Raw genomic sequence first — 14,903 nt, forward strand, 5'->3', positions numbered from 1 at the left:
GTGGCATGCTAATATATTAAAATTAGCATATAACGTGCCATGAGGATGACCAGAGGTCACGCTCATCGCCATCTTGATTTTGGTGGATTTTGGCTGGCTTCTTTACTGCAAACTGTTTTATCAGCAAGGTCTTTATGACCTGTATCTTGTGCTGACCTCCTATCTCATCCTGTGACTTAGAATGCCTAACCTCTTGGGAATGCAGCCCAGCAGGTCTCAGCCTTATTTTCCCCAGCCCCTATTCAAGATGGAGTTGCTCTCGTTCAAATGTCTGACAGTGAGACCCTGTCCTTACCAAAAATTTAAAAAATTAGCCATCCATGGGCTGAGCGTGGTGGCTTATGCCTGTAATCCCAGCATTTTGGGATACCGAGGTGGGCGAATCACGAGGTCAGGAGTTCGAGACCAGCCTGGCCAACGTGGTGATACACCGTCTCTACTAAAAGATACAAAAAATTAGCCAGGCATGGTGGTGGGCGCCTGTAATCCCAGCTACTTGGGAGGCTGAGGCAGGAAAATCGCTTGAATCTGGGAGGCAGAGGTTGAAGTGAGCCAAGATTGCACCATTGCACTCCAGCCTGGAGACAGAGAGATACTCTGTCTCAAAAAAATAAATAAATAAAATAAAATTAGCCATCTGTGGTGGCATGCACCTGTAGTGCCAGCTACGGGAAGCTAGGGGGCTGAGGTGGGAGGATTGCTTCAGCCCAAGAGGTCAAGGCTGCAGTGAGCTGAGATTGTGCCACTGCACTCCAGCCTGGGTGACAGAGCAAGAGCCTGTCTCAAAAAAAAAAAGAAAAGAAAAGAAAAGAAAAGAAATGCCAGAAGCCATTATTAGTTTGTAACCATTAGTAACTTTAATGGGACATTTGCATTATGCAGCTGTCATTCAGGCTGACGGGAGAAGGTGTAGAAAGGAGGCAATAATTTGGTGGGTTTGTTTTTGTTTTTGTTTTTGTTTTTTTAAACAGAGTCCCACTCTGTAGCCCAGGCTGGAGTGCAGTGATGTGATCTCAGCTCATTGCAACCTCTGCCTCCTGGGGGTCCGGCGATGCTCCTTCCTCAGCCTCCCACACAGCTGGGACTATAGGCGTGCGCCACCACACCTGGCTAATTTTCATATTTTTAGTAGAGATGGGTTTTTGCCATGTTGGCCAGGCTGGTCTCAAACTCCTGACCTCAAGTGATCCTCCTGCTTTGGCCTCTCGAAGTCCTGGGATTACTGGTGTGAGCCACTGCGCCCAGCCTGGTTGTTCTTTTTTAATTTTGTTTCCATTTTCATCTACAGTCAGGTTAGAATTGGTAAGAACCAACTAGAAAAATGGCCAGTGGAGCAGAGATGCTGACCACCAATACTTCTAAATCTAAGGGCCAGTGTGTTCTAAAAAAATTCAGGCTGGGTGTGGTGGCTCACACCTGTAATCCCAGCACTTTCGGAGGCCAAGGTATTTGGATCATTTCAGGTCAGGAATTGAAGACTAGCCTGACCAACATGGTGAAACCCTGTCTCTACTAAAATACAAATATTAGCCAGGTGTGGTGGTGGGCACCTGTAATCCTGGCTACTCGGGAGGCAGAGGCAGGAGAATGGCTTGAACCCAGGAGGCGGAGGTTGCAGTGAGCCCAGATTGCCCCACTGCTCTTCAGCCTAGGTGATAGAGCGAGACTCCGTCTTAATAAAATTAAAATAAATTCAAAACTATTACTCCACATCAGGAATTTTATCAGTTATTGTAAAAGAGGGCAGACGAGTGGATTTTCTGGCTCTCTCATGTCACTTCCCTATTTGAGAGCCTTTGCTCATGGGCTTCTAGTCCAACAGTGCAGCCCAGCCTGAAAGGGCTGATCTGACTCCTTCCTCCTCTCCTCTCAATCCCATCTCATCCTGCTTCTCTCTCTCTTTCTCTCTTTTTTTTTTTTTTTTTGAAACAAGGACTTTCTCTGTCCCTCAGGCTGGAGTACAGTGGCATAATCATAGCTTACTGTAGCCTCGAACTCCCAGCCTCAAGCAATCCTCCCACCTCACCCTCCAAGCAGCTGGGACTACAAATGTGAGCCAACATGACCAGCTAATTAAAAAAATATATTTTGGAGACAGGGATCTCGCTACATTGGCCAGGTTAGTCTTGAACTCCTGGGCTTCAGCGATCCTCCTGCCTTAGCCTCCCAAAGTGCTGGGATTCTAGGCGTGAGTCACTGTACACAGCTCATCCTGTTTCTCACTGCAACCAACACTCACCATGCTTGCAGAGCATCCCTTGCTGCCTCCCACATCTTTGCCTTTGTACACAATATTTCTTCTGTTCACCCTTCTCTTCCCCTTTCTATCCACGGATTTCCTGACTCTTCCTTCCCCTCTTGGCCTCCCTATTTTGTCCACCACACAATACCCTCTTCAGATTTCTGTCTGAGGACTGATAACACTTCCTCACAGATATTTGTTTAGATCATGAGCTTACCCTGTGACTCTCTGAACTCCTATGATGGATTGCATGAACTCCTCAGTGCTGGGCCCGTTTGACACAGTCTTTTGGAAAGACACTTAACAACTTCCTGCCTTAGTTTCTTCATCTGTGAAATGGGGATAACAAAAGGATTGTGGAGGAGATAAAGGAAGTGATATGTCTAATAATGCATAATAATAATAAACATAATAATTACTGATATCCATGACATATAACAACAACTTTCCTAATAACTAACACAACATTCACAGTGTATCAGGTTCTACTCCAGGGGTTTTACAAATTTAACTCATTTAGTCCTCTGGGTAAGCCTATCAGGTAATTTCTCTTATTACCCCTGTTTACAGATTAGAAACCTGAGGCACAGAGAAGTTAAGGAGTTTTCCCAAGGTCACACAGCTTGTAAGTGATAAAGATGAGGGTTGATTCTGAGTAGTCTGGGGGCCAGAGCCTATGCTCTTAGTCACCAAGCAACACTCCTTCAAATGATCGGCGTTTGTTAATTACCATTAAGTATAAATTGTCTAAAATCTACGATCAAGCTTAGCCTGGAAATTAAAGACCAATGAGCCAATCCACATGGAATACCACTCAGGGGCTGCCTTAAAGATATGAGCCAGCCCTGAGGGTTTCCCTCCTGTCCCCTTACTGACAGGTGGACCAAAAGAAAGGGAAAGAAAACCACATTCCATCTTCACAGAGGTTCCAGTTAGTTCCTAGGCAAACAAGAAATCAAAAGCATCCACAGATGTTGTGTCTACCACCCTGATGCAGAAAGAGCTTAAGGAGAAGGTCTGACAAGGGATAGACAGTTTACTTATGGAAACAAGCAGAAAATTAAATCTGGTCTCTGCCCAGCAAGCATCTCACCTCCCACCATAGCGTCTGGCAGAGAAGTGAGCCAAGGTGGCCCCTGGCGCAGCAAATGTTTGGCACATCCATTTGCACAGGAGGGGGAAGAAGGCGCATTCTCAAACTCCCTTCCCATCACCTTTCAGGATCTTAGGTGCCTTCTCTACAGCCATGGCACAAACCTTTACCACTAGGGGGCGGCTAGACATTTCGATTGGCTACCAGGCAAGCGGCCAGCTCAGGACAGGAGCAGTGCTCTGTGAAAGAATGGATTCCTGGTTTGTTCTAAGTACCAACAAGGGGGAAATGCTTCTGCAGGGTTAAATGAGGTTGACACGCTCCCCGCGGCTGACCAGACGGTCCCTCCTAACTCTTACCCACCCTGGGCAGCTCTCTCAGCGGGGTGTGGGGCGGGAGTGGGAGCTGATGGGGGGTGCTCTCTATTCAGACTCTACTTGTTTTAGACTGAGTCACTGGTGGGGGCAGCGGTGTTTGAAAGTGGGCATCACTCTTGGGCTCCCACATTGACTGTAGTTTTACGGAATGTTTGGTGAGTAACTAGTTTTCTAACTTTTCTTTATTTCTCTCATATATTTGTCCATGTTCTTTCCTATGTCATCAAAGAGGATGCCAGGAAAACCCAAAGAAAGGCCCTAGGAGGAAACCAGTATGAGTGCCAAGATGAGCCAGAACCAGGGTGGGGCTGAGAGGCGCCCAGGCAGCTGCTTTCATTGTGCACCTTCCCCTAGTCCCAGCCCAAATCACCATGGTGACAGATACCCAGCAGCATTGAGAAACAGAGAGCTTTTTGTTTTCTGCCACGCTTTTAACTCCTCACTCCACTTGTCTCCACCTCCACCCTCTTCAGCCTATACATCTTCTTGCTCATTCCTGTGAAGGTATTGGCTGATAAGAAATAATAAGGACTTCCTAAATAGAGGACTTTAGTATAAAAGTGGCTAACATTTATTAAGCACTTACTATGTGTCAGACACTCTCCTCAATGCTTTGCAGTATTGGCTCACTTAATTCTCTCAACAATGTGGCAAAGAAGGTACTTATTTTACAGATAAGGTAACTGAGGCACAGAGAGGTTATGTAACTTGCCCAAGGTCACACAGTAGATGGGGGAGTCACAATTTGAATCTAGGGAGTTCTTACTCTTAGGCTCACACCTTGCTTGAGATACCAGAGAACATTCAGACATGTGAAACACTGGACTGTGGGCTACCAGGGGGCAGAAAGGGATTGTGATTTGGTGTTCTTAGTTGGCAACCCCCAAAATCACAAACGATGTCTATGTGGCAGGCTGGCTGGGGCTAAGAGCTACTGCCTTTGGCTTACATTTGAGCAGATTGCTGTTCTTCTCCTGAATACCTGGTTTGGCATCCTTAGGGTTGGTTTATTATGACCCTAAAGACTGGATTTACTTTGTTTTCTTTTTGTTTTTTTTTGAGGTGGAGTCTCACTTTGTCACCCAGGCTGGAGTGCAGCAGCACAATCTTGGCTCACTGCAACCTCCGCCTCCTGGGTTCCAGTGATTCTCCTGCCTCAGCCTCCCAAGTAGCTGGGATTACAGGCGCCCGGCACCACACCCAGCTAATTTTTGTATTTTTAGTAGAGATGAGGTTTTGCCATGTTGGTCAGCTGGTCTCAAACTCCTGACCTCAGGTGATCTGCCTACCTCAGCCTCCCACAGTGCTGAGAATACAGGCGTGAGCTACCGTGCCCAGCCTGGATTTCCTTCTTCTTCTTAATCTGATCTGGCTCCCTCCAGATGATCATGAACCCGGGATCAAGAAGCCATACCCTATTCATCTTTGTATTTCCCACAGCCTCCAGATCTTGGGCCTAGTAGCTGCTCACAGCATGTTGGCTTATTTAGTCTGTATCAGCCACCTTGAATTATGGGCCATGGCAAAGCTGCCCTTCTGGGACAAGCAAGTGTCATGTCCTCTGGCCGTTGATCCTTCCCTCCCTCCCTTCCTTCCTCCCTTCCTCCCTCCTTCCCTCCCTCCCTCCCTCCCTTTCTCCCTCCCTCTCTCCCTCCATCCCTCCCTCCCTTCTCTACCTCCCTCCTTCCCTTCCTCCCTCCCTCCTTCCCTTCCTCCCTCCCTCCCTCCTTCCCTTCCTCCCTCCCTCCTTCCTTCCCTCCATCCTTCCCTCCCTCCTTCCTTCCCTCCATCCTTCCCTCCCTCTCTGCCTCCCTCCCTGTTCCTCATCTCTGCAAAGGGGCAGCATTTTTTTTTTCTCGATCCAGATTTAACATGAGGGGGGCGGTTCTCTCTGTAACTATGAGAAAGAACCTGTCCTGTGTTTCTGACTGCTCAACATGTTTTTTTTTTTTTTTTTTGGTTGTATATGAGTAGAAAGGGCTAGAAAAATCTACCTGTTGTTTCTAATTACTTACCTTCAGTATAAAGAGTAAACTAAGCTCTATTATCTTATCTCAACCTGTCTTGTATCTACTATTTCTTGTGCTTTTCTCTGCCACATGCTTCCTTTCCCCCTGTGTGTTTTGTGAGCATTGCAAATTATTTTGTTCTTCATCCTCCTTCTTTTTTTTAGAAACAGGTCTCTCGTTCTGTTGCCCAGGCTGTATTGTAGTGGCATGACTGTAGTTCACTGCAGCCTCGAACTCCTGGGCTTCAACTTCTGATCCCCAGCTTTTTGACTAACTGAACTCATCAAAATATGAATTTAGAGACTGAAGCCCGTTGACCAAAGGCTTGAATCCCAGGAATCCCCAGGATGCAAGTATCTTTCCTGAGTAACAGGATCTCTGGGAGACCCTAGATTTCTAGAGTAGGGCAGACTTTGCTTTAGAAAGAAAATTTGGGAGTATGCAGAACATTCTGGAACCCTTAATCTGACCCAGAACAGACAAGGGTATAAAGACTAAGACTGACTGTAAGCCAGAATTGCTCCTTTCGAGGTGTGAGGGTGAAGCAGCCTCACTTGGCATGTGTGGTTATTCCAGTCCACGCCTTGCTGTAGACATTCCTGAGATCTTTCATCTTCCCCTGCCATTATGTTCCCAACACATTGGAAATAAAATCCCCCAAATCGCTTCCTCCATATGGCCATGCCTGATCAACCCTAAAGATCTCTGAGTCTTTCTTTATTCTACATCCTGTCATCATCTAAATTCCAAAATTTAATTATGGATTTTTTTCCAGACTTCTTCTATAGACCTGGAATATTTTTAGCATCTTTTCTGCAATAAATGAATTGGTGAGGATCTTGAGGTTATATGGAAGGTTTCCTACAGTTGTGTGTTTTAAATGAAATTTGGCTTTTATATTATTTTGGTAACCTGTGAATCTTTTGCTTAATAAAAATCCTCCAGGCTCTCTGCGTGATGCTTTTTCTTACCAAAGACACAGACCTGGGCTTCCTGGGGTCCCCCTTCTGCAGCTGTGATAATCAGCCGTCTTCCCAGGGTGAGAGTCTGCTTAAAAGGGCCCCTGGGAATTTATCTACATCTTAAAAAGTTCCATCAGCATCCAGAAACAATATACCCTACCACGTAAGGTATGAGTTCTGCTACTCAGCAAAGGTACATTTTCCAGGCCTGGGTTTGGGGGCATGGGTCCTGAAATTCTCTCTGTGCCATACTTATGTAACCTTTCTTGTTGCGCACCTGCACCACAGCCCAGCAACCTCCCTTCCCCTGCTCTGGGATTTCAGGATCTAGGAATTTTCCACTAAGTCCTGCCTTTTCATGAGCAGACCTGGGCCTGCCTGGCATACAAGTCTACCTTCTTCAGCTCCTTCCCTCTCTGTATCTCACAGGCTTTGCTTGTGGTTTTCCACACATGCTTCACCAAGCTAAATTGAATCTGGCCAACGGGAATACTGGAGGGATGATTACCTGCATAGAAGCATTTAATAAACACTGCATTTGAAGCTGATAGATTGCTGATCTTCTCATGGCAATAATGAACCTCCTTGGCTATTTCTTTATGCCTATAAAGATATTATCAAAATGAACTAAGCATATTTTAATTAATATTTTGGTTTTTTTAGACAGAGTCAGGTTCTGTTGCCCAGGCTGGAGTGCAGTGGCATGATCTCGGCTCACTGCAACCTCCGCCTCCCGGGTTCAAGCGATTCTCCTGCCTCAGCCTTCTGAGTAGCTGGGAGTACAGGTATGCACCACCATGCTCGGCTAATTGTTGTATTTTTCGTAGAGACAGGGTTTCACCATGTTGGCCGGGCTGGCCTCGAACTCCTGACCTAAAGTGATCTGCTTACCTTGGCATCCCAAAGTGCTGGGATAAGAGGTGTGAGCCACTGTGCCAAGCCAGCTTTTTTAAAAAGGTAAACAAACAAACAAACCAAAAAAAACAACAAAAAACCCAGAACCACTAATCAAAACAAAATCAATTGGAAAAGAATTTGAATAAATTTTCTTATTTTTCTCCTGAGAGACATAGAGAGTAACAGGAAAGGGGAAATGTGGAGGGCTGCTCATTAAAACATGTTTTAAGAAATTTGCTGTCTATTTCAGGAAGGTTTACATTGAGCCTTGTAACATAGACAAATGAAAGCAACGAAAAGGCGGCTCATTAGTTGATATTTTTCTGGAAGGCTGATTGATAATGTTTTCATGTATTTGAGATAACCAAGTACAGAAAGCAAAGTCATGGGATATGAGTGACGCCCCATGACCGTAGGGACCGCTGTTGATATATGGATGTCTATTTTCTGTCTGTTGGGCAGTGTGTCTGCGATGTCCCTCCCACACACTTGCCTTGCTCTTTTCTTCCCCTGACCCTTTCACATGACTGATTCCCTCTTGGTAGTGACTTTTCCTAAGATTCTTTTGTTGTAATCTAGTCATGCTGTCCTTATACAAAGGAAAGTGCTAGAAATAGGTACTCAGAGGATGACACAGCTTTCCTTCTCCTCTGAAAGGGCCATGACCTTATTCAACACAGCTTCTACTAGGTATTTTTAAAAATTATTATATATATATATATATACATTTAATTGATATATGAGTTGTACATATTTGGGGGGTACCTGTGCTAGTTTGATATCTGTATACAATATTACTACATCTTAATGTTTCTATGCAAGTTACCAATGGTCTTCCTTTTACAGATGCTAAAGGCAAAAATCTATGTCACCAAGCCCAGGTAGAAAATTCATCGCATTTCACAGGATTAATGGTGGCAATCCCAGTGTGGGTTGTTCTTCCATGCCTTAGTTAGCCCCTTTTATGGGAATGAGGAGAGGCAGGAAATGCTGACAATAAATGGTTGTAGCCAGACTCATTTACTATTTTGCTTTTTTGTTATTGTTGTTGTTAAAATGGAGTCCCTACTATCAAACTGGTCTTTAAGAAGAAGAAAAAAAAAGTCTTGCTCTGACATCCAGGCTAGAGTGGAGTGGTGTGATCATAGCTCACTGTAGTCTCAAACTGCTGGGTTCAAGGGATTCTCCTGCTTCAGCCTCTTGAGTAGCTGGGACTACAGGCATGTACCGCTATGCCTGGCTTGTTTTTTTAAAAAAGTGGCATCATTATTTTTTTCTGGCTATAGAAGTAGTCATTCTGACCATTTAAAAAGTACAGAAAAATATGAAGAATATAATTAATAGCCCACAAAATACTAGTGCTATTAAATTTTAGTGTCTTTTCCATCCATATTTTCTAAAAAGAAAAATGTAAGTATTTGATAAAGTTTCAGTATAATGACATATATATGTATATATATATACACACACACATATATATATATACAATTTCTATTACAAGATTGGAATCATATTCTACATAAGTTTTGTATCCTGTTTGCACTTAGCCGTATAAGGTGGCCATTTCCTGAGGTCTTTAAATACTTCTCAAAAACATAATTTTAATAGCTTCACAACTGTCCACCTGATACGACTGTGCCAGGATTTATTTAACTGGTCTCCCACTTGCCAACATCTCAGTTGTTTTTATAGTTTTGACTATTATAAAGCAATGATAAATAGCCTTTAGGTAAATCTTGTATTCTCAGTTTCATTCCTTAGGGTAGATATCTAGAAGGTGAATCACTGGGCCAAGTGGTAGAAGCACTTCTGGAGCACGTATATGTGTGTGTGTGTGTGCATATGTGTGTGTGTGTGTGTGTGTGTGTGTGTATCTTGCCCAATGGCCTTTGAGAAAGACAGATGCAAACTAAAATCCTATCAGCAATGGATGAGAGGCCCAATCCCACTGCAATTTTATTAGCACTGTTTGTGTGTGCATCTGTGTTTGTATACATTTAAACACGCCTCTGCAAATAGATCAAATGGGATAGATAAGAAGAGATGGTGTCTGATTTTAGCTTGCATATTTTACAATTAGTGAGATTGAGTAATTTTATGTAGATACTTGGATAGATAACATGCTGATCAGCTATTGACTTGAAATATATTCATTTTTCCAGTGGATTTGTAAGGTTGTTACGAGATTTGTATGTTTCTTTTTCTTTTTTTTCATTCATGTTCCTTCTTATTATAGCATCTGAAATAAAACTAGCTCTGCACATTTAGGAGTTGGGACTCTGTATGTATTGAAATGAAATATAAATCATAGAATTATTGTGGCATTTGAGAGCTAATCAGATCACACAAGCAAAGCACATAGCGGCGGAAGGGAAGGCATAGGAGAGACAGCCTGAAGTTGGTAGAGCAAACAGCGGTGTTGTTGAAGGATCTGAGTTTAAATGAAAACTGTGAGGAGGAAATTATTAATCATTCCCTCGATTTTATTTTTATTGTCCTATTCCAATGAATCCAGATGCCACTGGTGAGGTAGGCGGCTTCTATGTACAGAACCACCCAGAAAGCTTAGGATATAGAAGTCAAGGGCACCTGCTTTGTACCAGAACTGTGTTTGGGCATTGCCTGGGCATTTTATATTTACTTTTCAAGTGCTCTTAGGCAAAAATTGCTTAACCTCTCTTAGCCTCAGTTCCATCAACTGTGATATGGGAATAATAACACCTCCTCCCCTGTGTTGTTGTGAGGATGAAAAGAAAGAATTTATGTAAGCCTGGAGCACAGTGTGTGACACAGAATAGGAACCTGATATATGGTCACTGTCATTGTGATCGCATAGCAGTATGACATCTCACCTGCAGCCAGCATCTTGCGCCGAGGTCACTGTGCAATGCCTCTGTGTAGTTCTTGGACGGTAAAATGATGGTAAAATAAATTCAATTCATTCTTCTTACTAATGCAAGTTTAGCCATGTGGCCTGTTAGCTGGTTTAATTTACTACCCACCCCCATCATGTGTCAAGGGATGTTGATTTTCTGAACCCAAATGGAAGTGCAAATGACCCAACTAGAGGAAATGCAATAAAAAGACCAATCAAATATATATCAGTGTGTTTTATTTATCCTCCACTCCTGTTAGTCTCTGGATTTGACAAGTAGAATATGGTGGTGGACAGGAATGCAGACCCTGAGGTCTCTGTGCTTTAATCGAGTAACATGCTTCTTGATATCAACAGTCTTAGGACTATTGAAGTCATGCCTTTTGGCTCCTTGAATGGCTCTGTTTCTATTTATTTTCCATTTCTTTTAAATTTTAATCACATTAATCATATACACATAAATAATTTGGATATTAAAATTTGAACCTCATACAAGCAGCCAATATACATATAAAAGTGCTCAACATCACTAACCATCAGTGAAATGCAGAGTAAAGCCTCAGTGAGATATCACCTTGTACGAGTCAGAATAGCTATTACTAAGCAGTCAAAAAAACAACAGATGTGGAGAAAAGGAAGTGCTTATACACTGTTGGTGGGAATGTAAATTAGTACAATTTCTATGGAAAACAGCATGGAGGTTCCTCAAAGAACTAAAAATGGAACTATCATTTGGCCTAGCACTCCCATTACTGGGTATCTACCTTCCCAGAAAAGAAATCATTGCATAAAAAAGACACCTGCACTCATGTTTATCACAGCATTGTTCATAATAGCAAAGTCATAAAATCAACCTAAATGTCCTTCAATGGATGATTGGATGAAGAAAATGATGATTTTCTCTCTCAGCCGTAAAAAAGAATGCAATCATGTCTTTTGCAGCAACGTGGGTGGAGCTGGAGGCCATTATCTTAGGTGAAATAACTCAGAAACAGAAAATCAAATACTGTGTGTTTTCACTTATAAGTAGGAGTTAAACAATGGCCACACATGGACATAGAGATGGAAACAATAGGCACTGGGGATTCCAAAAGGGGGAAAGGAAGTGTCAGAGGCATATAATAAATGCACAACAAGTTTTTCTTCAAGCAAAAACCTGCTTATGATCTGCTCTTTAACAAAAATTGTAAAAGGTTATAAAAGGTTTATGAGACTCTTACCTTATGGTCAAATTGATTAAGATTAAATACACTTGTCTATATGGTCTTATTAAGAATTCGGTTTGACATCAATAATGCACTAATGCAACAGTAACATTTGGCCTATTTGGTATAAAAGTCATACAGGAAGCATTATCAAATGTGAAATAGTGTTTTTTTGGGGGGGCTGTATTTGTATAAATGTGTTATTGGTACATGATCCAAAATTGTGGGAAACTCCTATAAATCTGGTATGACTTAGTGTATGTTATTAGTAATTATTATGTTAAAATCATTCTATGCCACAGAGGTAACCAAATTTCTTTGTCAATCGAGTTTTTGACTGTAGCTGTCCTAAGATGTTTTGTCATCCACAGATAATTATTGTCTTGTTTTAATCCTCTTTAGAAGATGGTTTATAATCAGCTATAGGACTTTTTTTCTTTTTTTTGAGATGGAGTCTTACTCTGTCGCCCAGGCTGAAGTGCAGTGGTGTGATCTCGGCTCACTGCAACCTCTGCCTCCTAGGTTCAAGTGATTCTCCTGCCTCATCCTTCTAGTAGCTGGGATTACAAGCATGTGCCACCATGCCTGGCTGATTTTTGTATTTTTAGTGAAGATAAGGTTTCACCATGTTGGCCAGGCTGGTCTCAAACTCCTGGCCTCAGGTGGTCCACCTGCCTAGGCCTCCCAAACTGCCGGGATTATAGGCATAAGCCACCATGCCTGGCCAGGACTTTGACAGATGTTCTTAAATGCAAGTTTCTGATAACTTTGGAGATTGTGACATTAGAATAGAGGAAAAAAGTTTCAGGACACACGGAGAACTGGAATGTTCATACATATCAAGCAGAACAGGAGTTAAATGAATTGACTGAACTAACAGCAGTCTAAAATGATCTTTTTCACTTTTTGCTTAAAACATTGCTGATCCTTTGTTTTCCAGAGTCCAGAAAACTTTTCTTTTTATTTATTTACAGCTTTTAACAATTGAGCAAAGTGTACTCCTGTGAACAAAATCTGGAGCATATTTGTTTCTCTCTACCTGATTTCTCTAGAATTTGGAAACTATTTGTAAGATCTTAATTTATGGCAATATAATTATTTTCATAAGTGCAATAAGAACCTGTTTTCTTTTGTCACAGAACAAAATTGGAGAAATTGGTTATTTTACCAAGGCTTTGACTGGAATGGATGCTTTCCTTTAAGGAATCAAATTTGACTTGTAAAGCCAATAAAAGCCGCTTGGGGAACTGGCCTATACTTTGCCTACGGAGTCCCTATGCAGGGTTTCTGACCTGTGGTAAGTAAAGAATTTCACTTTCTAACAGGTCCAGGAACCCCAAGTTATCTTCGTACCCCAAGAAAAGAAGAATTTACTCAACTCATAGGTATTTGAGAGTACAAACCCATGGCAGGGTTGGGCTCTAAAAAAGTGTTATCTAAGATTCCTTCTATGCAACCGAGTTCCATCAAAGCCAATTTAAAAAGAGCTTATGTGAAAAACAATTATTCTTGCTACAGTTTATACAAATAATCAGGCCAAGTATAATAAAGCAAATCAGTCTTACCATGATTTGTCTTTAATAAAAATGGGAAACTGGAGAGAGAAGTTATGTTTCAGAAATTATGGTACACTTGTATTAAATTTTAGTCTCATCAGTTGTTTTTAAGTTTGTTTCTGCAATTTAGGCTAACCCTGCTTATTCCTGTGAACCAACCAGTGATCTCTGACTGCTGCTCAGAAAAAACAAGAGGGATAGGTAATATAAAAATCTAAATCAATATTCTAATTCTGGGCACATTGCAATCAACTAGCAACCCCATATCAGCTTGGTTCCAACAGTTGCCCAGTTCATGGAAAGCCTTCTAATTTAGTTTACTTGGAATAATTTTACGTATTTTGCTTTACTGTTGTGGAATATATTGCTATTGTACTCTTTGTATAGGAATGCAGGATAAGCTTACTCAACATTGTCTTAAACTGAACTCTTATTATTTTTTCAGATAGCACCTTTTGTCAGAACTTAAGAGTTATGAATGGCCCTTACCATACTGATGCTTTCTGACTGAGCTCCTCTCTACCCCTAACACAAGAGACTCTAATAGTCAGCCAGGAATAGATCATCACCCCTATTCAGCCTGAAGAAGTTACAGAAGATGAATCTTTGTTCCTCTGCAACCCTTAGGATTAAGGGTTCTTTTATAAAAGGGAGGGGGGAAATGTAAGAGGTGTGTGAACCAGTGCAACTCCATCTTGAATAGGAGCTGGGTAAAATGAGGCTGAGACCTACTGGGCTGCATTCCCAGATGGTTAAGGCATTCTAAGTCACAGGATGAGATAGGAAGTTGGCACAAAATATAGGACACAAAGACCTTGCTAATAAAACAGTTTGCAGTAAAGAAGCTGGCCAAGACCCACCAAAACCAAGATGGTGACAAGAGTGACCTCTGGTCGTCCTCACTGCTATATGCCATAACAGTTTATGAATGTTATAGGCAATGTCAGGAAGTTACCCTATATGGTCTAAAAAGGGGAGGCATGAATAATCCGCCCTTTATTTAGCACATCATTAAGAAATAACCATAACAATGGGCAACCAGCAACCCTTGGGGCTGCTCTGTCTATGGAGTAGCCATTCTTTTATTTCTCTACTTTCTTAATAAACTTGCTTTCACTTTAGTGACTCGCCCTGAATTCTTTCTTGTGTGAGATCTAAGAACCCTCTCCCGGGGTCTGGATCAGGACCCCTTTTCTGTAACAGTAGGAAAAGGGTAAGTGTTGAAAAGTGACCTACTGGGTACAATGTTTACTATTTGGGTGATGGGTACACTAGAAGCCCCAACTTCACCATTATGCAATATATCCATATAACAAACTTGCACCTGTACCTCCTGAATGTAAATTTTTTAAAAATTAACTTACTAGAAGTTTTCTCCCACAGAGACTCCCACCTCCCCTTTCTATTTCTTTTGCCCTCAAGAGACAAAACCCACCTATTTGAATATTAGATACATTAGTATTAGTTAAAGGATTTACCCAAGAGAACCCAAGAACAGACAGGGCCTTCTTGGTGGCTCATGCCTGTAATCCCAGCACTTTGGGAGGCCAAGGCGGGAGGATGGCTTGAACCCAGGAGTTTGAGATCAGCCTTGGCAACATAGCAAAACCTCATCTGTATAAATAAATAAATACATAAATAAACAAATAATTAGCTAGGCTTTGTGGTGCGTGCCTGTAGTCCCAGC

Source organism: Pan paniscus, chromosome 8 (genome assembly GCF_029289425.2).
Source record: "Pan paniscus chromosome 8, NHGRI_mPanPan1-v2.0_pri, whole genome shotgun sequence".
Classification (NCBI taxonomy): domain Eukaryota; kingdom Metazoa; phylum Chordata; class Mammalia; order Primates; family Hominidae; genus Pan; species Pan paniscus.